Source organism: Nilaparvata lugens, chromosome X, assembly GCF_014356525.2.
Source record: "Nilaparvata lugens isolate BPH chromosome X, ASM1435652v1, whole genome shotgun sequence".
Classification (NCBI taxonomy): Eukaryota; Metazoa; Arthropoda; class Insecta; order Hemiptera; family Delphacidae; genus Nilaparvata; species Nilaparvata lugens.
The window spans coordinates 71,116,822-71,127,484 of record NC_052518.1 but is presented as its reverse complement, the minus strand read 5'-3'; the positions used below and the strand labels follow the sequence as shown (position 1 = coordinate 71,127,484).

Genomic DNA, 10,663 nt, shown 5'->3' with positions numbered 1-10,663 from the left:
TGTTTTTAATCTATCCATGTTGTGTGTCTCCTGTTTTAATTTATATTATAAAACTTTAAAGTTTTTTCTGTTATGTGCTATGAATGTATGTAGGCTATATACTTATAGTATGTATAGTCTATCTAATGTAAATAGTTTATTGAGGCCCAGTTCACTTCTAATTTATTCAAAGTCCAAACTATGTATTATCATTGATGATTAACTTCACTTTATCTCCAAAATGGATATATGTTGAAAGATTAAATATGTTCCTTTTTTCAGGTACCATTTACAAACAAAATATTGAAGAGAATGTGCTCAAAAGGAAATGCATATGAATTCTTTTTTGTTGGCCAGGATGGAAAAATTCTTTGGAACCCATGGTTAGAATAAGTTAGTTAGGTAAGATAAAATTACACTCATTTTTTAAACTTTATATAGGCGATGTCATTTTATACAGTTTCCCATTTTTTCAAAAAGTTTATCCACTTTGATGTTTTATTATCGATTTGATGTTAGATATTCAAATAGTAAGACATAACTATGGTATGTGACTAAAATAATTGAAAAACTGACTGAAATCATTAATAGCTTACAGTATACAATATTTCGAAACAATGTGAAACCACATGAGATCAAGATGGACAGTTGAGAAGAGTGTTTAAAAAACAATGTATTCACTTATCATTCAGGGAATAGAGCTGTTCATAATATTTGGGATTCCTTCCATAAAGAAAAATCTATGTAATAGAATCTAATAATGTGATAACATTGAATCAATAATTTGATGTTAAAATGTTATCACATTATTATATTTTGTTACATAAATCATTTCTTTATGGAAGGAATCCCAAATATTATGAACAGCTCTATTCCCTGAATGATAAGTGAATACATTGTTTTTTAAACAATCTTCTCAACTGTCCATCTTGATCTTGAGTGAATGTTGAACTTTATGAATGACCATACATTAGAACTATGAATAGATGACTTCAAAAATTCACTCAGCAAGTGCTGGTAGAAAACACCGAATAATGGCTTTAATGACAGTGATTCCACCTTTTAAAATTCATGATTGAATTCATGGATGAAATACCTGCATTATTTTGAGAGATTTATATATTTACAGTTTGGTATTTATTTTCAAATCACTTAGTTCTACTTATAATGTTGTAGATAATCATCATTTCATATTAAACAATTAATTGATTATATTTCCATTTGTTTCATTAAACTTGTTTCTCTAAATATAGAACCAATAATTACTTTATGCAATACATTTTGGAAGAGTTTAGTAAACCAAACGGTTGAGAAGTAGGCCTACTGATCACAGAAATGAATGAATTGTTCATGGTATCCAAAAATATGTTGTTCACTGATGTAATATTACATTTTTTCTCGATTAAAATCGAATCTTCAATTTGAGATCTATAAAACTTGATAGTAAATATCAGAGTAATTGATATGCGGACAACTTTTTAACTGAGAATTTATTGTAAATAATTGTGTTGCACATTCCATGGTATCACCGAAACTGAGTTAACAGAATTAACAGATAAATAGATCATTATAAATATAGAGGATATATAAAAATTTAAAATAACAGTTTCGAAATAAAGTTTTATTGAGAACAAATGTAAAATGTAAATTCTAAACTTGTAATTTATAATTTTTTGGAATTTAATATCGGTGACGTGTTCATGACGTCGACATTGGTTTTGAGGTGGGGCTTTGCTCTGTACTTGTTAGGTCCTCTCTCTAAAAAATGGTGGCTGGCTATGTGTTCTGATTTTGTGTTCTCTGAATATTTTTCTGTTTAATTGAATTTTTAATGTTTTAAATTGAGTTTTGAACAGTTTTATGGTGTTCTAATTTTGTATAAATTGTTTTGTGTGTCTACAAGCCTATAGCCATTGTTTTTCAACTATATAAATGGATAAGTATTTAGCTTGTAATGATGCTAGATGCTTAAGTGTGTAAGGTATTGTTTTGTGGATTTGTGTTGTATATTGCCAAAATTCTTCTGAAGATTATAAGTTGGTTTGCTCTGAAAACTGGATTTCTCATTCATAAGCAATAGATCCATTCATAGTTTATCAAGAATCTACCATTTTGGAGCCAATAACTTCCTTTAGGTTAATAGGTGTGAAATGCTATCCAACCTATTTAGGAGAAATTGGTAGCACGGCAAATGGTACGCCCTGGTATGGGACTCAAACTACAAAATATATCCCTGGTTATGAAAAATTATTAGTAGGCTGATGTCTTGATAGGTTATGAATGGTATGCTGCTGAATGGGAGGTCAGTTCTGGAGTGGTCAAGTTTTAATGAATAGATATCAGTGCATATTATAAAATGGCAAACATTAAAAATGATCTGAATCTTATAGCGTTCCTAACACAAAAGTTTGATGAGCAAAATGCTAGGTTTTATAAGCAAAATGCTAGGTTTGATGAGCAAAATGCTAAGATTGATGAGCAAAATGCTAAGATTGATAATTTGAAACAAGATCAAAGTGCTAGGTTTGATGATATGAAGCAAGAATGTACTAGTATAAGACTAGAGCCGGTTAGTATAAACCTTCTATCAAAAGATACACATGAAACATTGATAGATAATCATGAAGATGAAAGCAAATTGAAGCAGGATGATAGTAGTGTTAAGATGCAAGATCAATTATTTCAAGTTTCAGATAATGTAGGCCTAGTTACTGTTATTGAAAAAGTAAATCCTAGTGAGATAGTAGAATTGAGTAATGTAGTAGGTAGGGAGTTGTTTTTATTGAAAGTCAACAGTAAAGAAAGTAGTATTGCCAAATTGAAAGTTAGGAAAACAGTAAATAAAGTGAATGTTTACATGAGACAGGTTTCTGTAGAGGTTAGGAACAATGTAAACAAAATGAATCTTGCTTTGTATCAAGTTGATGAATTCAACTTTCAACTAAAAATTGAAAAAGTGTATGCAAAGCATTATCTAGTGAACATGACTGACTTTTGTAAGCAAAATGGCTTTGTTGAAACAAATGAACCCATGAATAAAATCATGTTCTTGAAGAAAACAAAGCACAAAGTCACCATTGATGTGTTAGTATGCAAAGGTTGTTTCAAGTTGCTTACTTACAAGATGATGACAGTGAATCACATGATGAAAGGGTATTCCCCGGCACTATGTTATGATTAGGAATCCTGTGTTATGCCGGGATTCAGAATAGCATAATCACTATGCAGTGTATTGTAAGAGTCCATAATTGTGTCTTTTTTCTCCCCTGTAGCCTATTTTTCTTGGCCCTTAATCATTTCAAATTTCGATTGTCTCCTGTCTTTGTGTAATGTTCAGTAAATTTCTTCTATGATGCATATCTTAACCAATCTTGTCCATAGTCATTTAAATTTGTATTATTTTTTTGGAAATAATTTTGGAAGTTAAAATAGTAGCTTATTTTCCTAATCTTTAAATTGTTGATAGAACTTAACTTTTCTAAAATCTATCTATTGTAGTGTAAACAATTGTTTGCTTGCAGTATATTTTTTCATCATGTATTACATATTTTAATTATGTCTATTTTTGTCAGGTATCATATTAGGTAACTAGGTTTTTCAGAGCAAATTATGTCCCATTTTCTCATCTTTCATTGCATATCGTGCCATAAGCCATATGTAATTAGGTTATAGTTTTCTTCTGGGCTTTTAACCCATTTTGCATTTTATATATTTTTTTTTGCTGTCCAATACTTTGGATTTTTGGTAGACAAGTAGGTGTGATTCTTTTAGAGGTGTGGGCGTGAACCACATATGGCTGGACTCGATTATCTGACCTACTTGTTTGCGATATAAAAACCTTAAGACTGCAACATCAAATGTTTGTAAAAACTTTTGCATACTTTTGTTTTTGTGGTCCGATACTAGAGTCTGCAATCACATTGCCTTACAGACATCTAGGAACTCTCCACCCAGTCACAATAGTCAAAATATTTTTTCCTTCACCAGTTGTTTTTATGGGAGTGATAGCTCACAGTTATAACAAATTAGAGTCATACTTGAAATCTACAAAATTCCATAGTAGTATATTTTATTAAATATACTTCCTTATGAAAGTTTAGTACTGACATGTAGGATAGGCTCTAATTAATCTTTCTCTTCCTTGTATTATTTAGGAAATTTATTTACTCAATTTTTCTTTTTCTCTTATTTGTATTTTTTAGGGAACTTATTTACCCATTATCCATCTTGATCATCTTTGTATTGTAATATTGAAATGTTTGTACTTATTATACAGTCTTCAAATTCTGAAATTATTTAAAAAATAAATGGTTCAATTTAGAACATGCTGAAATTTAATCTTATGTATAAATTCTTTTGTTATAATAATAAAACTTCAAAATTTGAAAGTATTAATGAATTGTGTCGCCATATATATGAGATGTTCAATATAAATGAAAGTTAACTTGAATAATGATTTCATTAAATAAAAACGTCTTGTCATATTATTAATTGAAATGAGTTAAAGGTTAAAATTTCCCTAAAGTTTTTGTAATTGCTGACTGTATAATAAGATGTTAACAAATTTCATTTTTATATTGATTATATACTTGTAAATAATTTTCATGTGTATTAGATTGTATTGGTAGCCTAATCAAAATTTTCTTTTTAGTTTATAAGCATTTTAAGATAACAAGTACAGTATGGACATTAACATCAAAATAATTATCACATGAATCTCGAAATCGACAACAAGTGAACGCCATGAAGAGTGTTAAGAACATTTGGGTGATTTTCAAACTAGTGTGACTCATGAATTGAATATCTACGCCAATATCTATGCTGATGCCTACACCAATTAGGGATGGGTATTGAAAGACAAAACATCGATGTTTTTGAACATCAATGTTTTTAAACATCGTTTATCATCGCCATACGTTTTTATGGATGATACTATTAGTCCAGTCAATATAGACATAACAAAGGGGGTGTGCTTGCAATTTATATTGTAGTTCTGATTTTTTAATATATTATTTGGGTACATGAGAGAAGTCCAGAACCAATTTCTTCATGCAAGATTTCCTTGTGCTAGATACAAGATAGCCCAAAAACCTCGTATTTTCGGCCCATTTTCCAGTTTTCAGCTATTCCTGCCAAATCTCTCCCAGATTATATAATTCTGAAAAAAATGAGAAAAAAATCACTCGGAACTCTCTATCTCCAATGAGTACTTTGTTATAATTTTTCAAAAATGAGTAAAATTAGAAGAAAAAATCAATTTTGATGAATTTTAGTTTTTAATCATCAATATCTTCCGATTGTTACAATTTAGATGTATATTTCAAAATCTCTCTAGGCATATTTTTGTGCTATACAATCTGAGATCAGGTAGCCCTCTATGTCATACAGATTTCCAGGTACACCTGACAACAATGCTCCTTGTATTGTGGAAAACACCTAATTTTCAGTTTCAACCATCATCACCATCTACTTTGTCCTCACCTTGATATTTCGCACAATGACATAAGTTCATGGGTAAGAATCACCAGTTAGATGCACTCAATTTCAGTATTTCCTAGTAGAGGCACGCTTAAGGACACCTCAAGGATCAAAATTTCCAATACTTATAATTTACTTTTGACACAATGCTCAGATTTCATCTTACTACACTTCATTCTTCTCGGCTTGCCAAGGCGGTTCTAAATCATGCATCAACAGTCAAATTCGGTTAAAAAATAGAAAATTTATTGTTGAGTGTAGGTACTTATTCATATTCAATACATAAGAAATGGCCAATTTCTATATTCAAAGCTATGTATCTCGGTAACCCCTTATTATAAAAATTATTACATGATCTTGAAATGTACAATAGAATTTTCTATTCCATCTGCTGTAAACAATTCATGAAAAATATGTTCGTAAAGTGAGATTTGATTGTTGAAAAAAATCCGAAAATTGTAGATATTTTTCTCATATTAACGGTTTTGGCAGTTCTGTGATAGCGAAACGTGATTCAAGATGGATTTTAGGCAACTGAGCTCGTAGAGGATGAATTTATCTACAATTTGTAATCAATCGTAAGTTTCTATGATGTATCAGACTCGTTTTAGAAACTCTTGATCAACAGTAAAATTACGAAAAAAATGTAAAAACTGAAATCGCCATTTTTAAAATCTTAACTTCCAAATTGTTTTGGAATCGAAAGTATTATTTATTGGAGTGGGTAGAGGGGGACAATTTTCACATTCTCACTAGATCTGGAAATTTTATCCGAAGTATTTCACAAGACATGCAACTTTGAATACAGAAATTGGTCATTTTCTGTGTATTGGAATATGGGCTTAAGTACACTCAACAATAAATTTTCCATTTTTCGACCGAATTTGACTTATTATGCATGATTTTGAACCGCCGTGACGAACCGAGAAGGATGAAGTGTAGTACGATGAAATCTGAGCATTGTGTCAAAAGTTATGTGTTTGAAATTTTGATCCTTGAGGTGTCCTTAAGCGCGCCTTTCCACTAGGAAATACTGAAATGAAGTGTATCTTATGGGTGATTCTCATAGAACATAATCTCAAGAACTTATGTCGTTGTGCGAAATATCAATGTGAGGACAATGTAGTTGGTGATGATGCTTGAAGCTGAAAATTATGTGTTTTTCACAATACAAGGAGCATTGTTGTCAGGTGTACCTGGAATATGAGATAGATCGCTATACCTGATCTCAGATTGTAGAGCACAAAAAGAGCTTCTAAAGTGACTACAATTTTATCTGGAGCTATTGTTCCAATATTTCAACAGTTACTAACTGGAATCACAGCAATTTTGGACTTGTGGTATTCAAGTAACAGTCTTTCGAATAATTGAAGTCAGGTTGTGACTAGAAAGATACATCAACTCTAGTTCACAAGATTTGTCATCTTTATGGTTTAGTCTGAAACCTCTCGGGATATCCTTGAGGATTCGGTCTTGAAATTTCACCCTAAGCTAATTTTAGCAATCATTGATACTCATATCGTATTCATTCAATACCTGATAGATTTTTTAGGAAATGAAAATGGATTAAGTTTTTTCATATGGATATCTGCACTCCTTACAATACAAGGACCTCTTTTCCAGAGCTAGATTAATTAGTGTTAAATACATGTTGAGGAAATAATTGTAGTAAGAAAAAACTCTTTCTTCCTAAGAAACTAAGAATGCGACCTCTTATTCAATTCTAAATAACTAACTATCTAACCTTGACACGGGCCACAGAAGTAATGTAAATCTTCAAGAGTATCCAACAGTCTCACATAAAAATACAGAGAGCCTGATTGAAAAATAAAAATAGCAATCTGCAGGAAATCAAAACTTATGCGAGATCTTTCACAAGAGTGATCTATATTCACAAAAAACACTAAACAGAATACTACACTAAATATGATAGAGATAATGATTGTAATTCTGTTACTATTGCTTATTGCTCTCAAGATAATCCTCTTCAAACAAAAAAATTAAAAAAAACTTGCATCAAATTAAAAAATTAGAATTGTTTTTACTTTTTAGTTGGGAAAAACATCAGATGACCGATGTCTAGGTAAAACCATCTATAAGTGAAAAACATCGAACAGTAAACATCGATATTAAAAACATCTATGTTTGATGTTGAAACATCGATGTTTTTAAACATTGATGTATCGATACCCATCCCTAACACCAATATCTACGCTGATGCCTACGACAATGCCAATGCCGATGCCAATGCCTTTGCCAATGTTGATGCCAATACCTACACCAATGCCAACACCAATGCCAACACCAATGACAATGCCAACGCCTATTGCTGACCATGTAACTCAAACTTCAACACTACCACATTACCTGGAGGTAATTGCCATCCATGTTCATGTTCACAACTTTGAATTCAGAATAACAGTCACAGTATCATGAAAGAATTGATTCAAAAAATCCTCTCCTAAATTATTCCTGTATGCAGAACTCTAAACCTTGAAAGCTGAAAATATCAAAAAACCAAACCTTACCTGAATTAATCCTCACCTAAGTTAATCCTGTATGCAGCGTCTATCTCTTTTCCAAAAAACAAATTACATTGTCATTTCAAGCCTGAAATGTACATTGTATAATTATATGATACAAAATTTATGTAACTCTGTATTGAGTTTGGTATGCAGCCGTCTACTACAAGCATGGGGCAATGCTAACTGAGATGTCACCTGTATTGAGCTTGGTATGCAGCCATCTACTAGAAGCATGAGGCAATGCTAACTGAGATGTCACCTGTATCGAGTTTGGTATGCATCAGTCGACTACAAGTATCAGCCCAACACTGATGTCATCACACTGGAGTCACACTTAACTGAAATTCATACTGAGTGCCTTAACAGACTGTTTTCCAAAATTTGCATCGATAAAATCAACTGCGTCAATAGTGAAAGAAATGAACATTCTTGGATTTATTGAAATTTTATGTGAAAATTAAATGTAACAATTCATCAATTCATTTAAAAAAAAATTTTTTTTTTCAACATACTAAATTTTTTTATGCAATAAAAAATTGAATTTTTCTATCTATTAAATTTATGTGCAATTTCAAAAACTATTCTTTATATATATTAAACTTTCCGTTGAGATATTCTCCTTTAAATTATAAAGCTAAATCAAAAGTAATTTTGGTATTCTATACTTTGAAATATTGTTTGGAAATGTATAACAAATGCTATTGATGAATTTTTATAATAATTTTCAATATTATAGGATGACATGTAATGTTTTTATAGAAAAATTGTTACTGTTCTCGAATTTAATTTCAACAATTTCCATTTGTTTCAATGTAATTTTTTCTTAAAATTTTCAAACAGTAAAATTTTTTATGTCAAGAGGGGGTATTTGTAATATTACATTTTTCACAAATGTATTACATCAATTTATTTACAATTTTATTACATCATATTAAACAATTAATTGATTATATTTCCATTTGTTTCATTAAACTTGTTTCTCTAAATATAGAACCAATAATTACTTTATGCAATACATTTTGGAAGAGTTTAGTAAACCAAACGGTTGAGAAGTAGGCCTACTGATCACAGAAATGAATGAATTGTTCATGGTATCCAAAAATATGTTGTTCACCGATGTAATATTACATTTTTTCTCGATTAAAATTGAATCTTCAATTCGAGATCTATAAAACTTGATAGTAAATATCAGAGTAATCGATATGCGGACAACTTTTTAACTGAGAATTTATTGTAAATAATTGTGTTGCACATTCCATGGTATCACCAAAACTGAGTTAACAGAATTAACAGATAAATAGATCATTATAAATATAGAGGATATATAAAAATTTAAAATAACAGTTTCGAAATAAAGTTTTATTGAGAACAAATGTAAAATGTAAATTCTAAACTTGTAATTTATAATTTTTTGGAATTTAATATCGGTGACGTGTTCATGACATCGACACTGGTTTTGAGGTGGGGCTTTGCTCTGTACTTGTTAGGTCCTCTCTCTAAAAAACGGTGGCTGGCTATGTGTTCTAATTTTGTGTTCTCTGAATATTTTTCTGTTTAATTGAATTTTTAATGTTTTAAATTGAGTTTTGAACAGCTTTATGGTGTTCTAATTTTGTATAAATTGTTTTGTGTGTCTACAAGCCTATAGCCATTGTTTTTCAACTATATAAATGGATAAGTATTTAGCTTGTAATGATGCTAGATGCTTAAGTGTGTAAGGTATTGTTTTGTGGATTTGTGTTGTATATTGCCAAAATTCTACTGAAGATTATAAGTTGGTTTGCTCTGAAAACTGGATTTCTCATTCATAAGCAATAGATCCATTCATAGTTTATCAAGAATCTACCATTTTGGAGCCAATAACTTCCTTTAGGTTAATAGGTGTGAAATGCTATCCAACCTATTTAGGAGAAATTGGTAGCATGGCACTGACAAGTTCTTTTGACCTTGGGGCACACTTATTAATCTGTGCGTGGAGATTGATGCTAATAATAATTCTACTAATTGTTGGAATTTATTGGAATTTCTCATATAATATTACATTTTCATTATTGGGGGGGGGGGTTTCCTTGCCAAGAAATATAATTGAAAACTTATACAGATCACAAACAATCAATTTCAGAATTCACTTTGCAAAGCTTTTTTATAATGAATAATAAATAATCATCTATATATTTTTGATTCCAGGCCTAGTGGTGTACCAGCCAGAAGTAGAGGATGACAAAGAAAATCAATTATGAATAATATTCCATGGATATGATTCATGTATGATGTAGTAGCCTACAGAAGAAAGAGATGGACTAATCTAAGAAATATATTAATTTTTTCAGTGATTCTTGATGTGTTTATCTCATGTTATTCATAATAATATCCTCTTTGGGTGGTAGGGGGGTTGGGCAATCGCTCCTGCTAACTGCTTCAATTCAGGTAGTTTTGAAGAAAACAGCAAGTGACATGAAGCTAATAAAATTAGTTTTGATGGTTTATACTTGAGGGATTTTTAAAACTATATTCAACCCAACAGCATCTAACTATTATTAACAACTCTATTGGTTCTGTATGGCTTCTGTTTTTTTTTTGTTTTTTTTTTTGGAAATAAATACTCAATCAGACTAAACCAGCTTCATACATTATTCGAACTTACTCATACCTTTACAACTAGAGTAGCTTGGTTTAATTCA

The 10,663-nt window shown here is 30.6% G+C and overlaps 1 long non-coding RNA gene across 1 annotated transcript; it reads left to right on the top strand.

Annotated features, from left to right (window-relative positions):
• Positions 1–293: 293 nt before the first annotated feature.
• LOC120354424 lies at positions 294–10,313 on the top strand. The gene is made up of 2 exons (XR_005573009.1): positions 294–381; positions 10,170–10,313. It is a non-coding gene; the product is annotated as an uncharacterized LOC120354424 (long non-coding RNA).
• Positions 10,314–10,663: the final 350 nt, after the last annotated feature.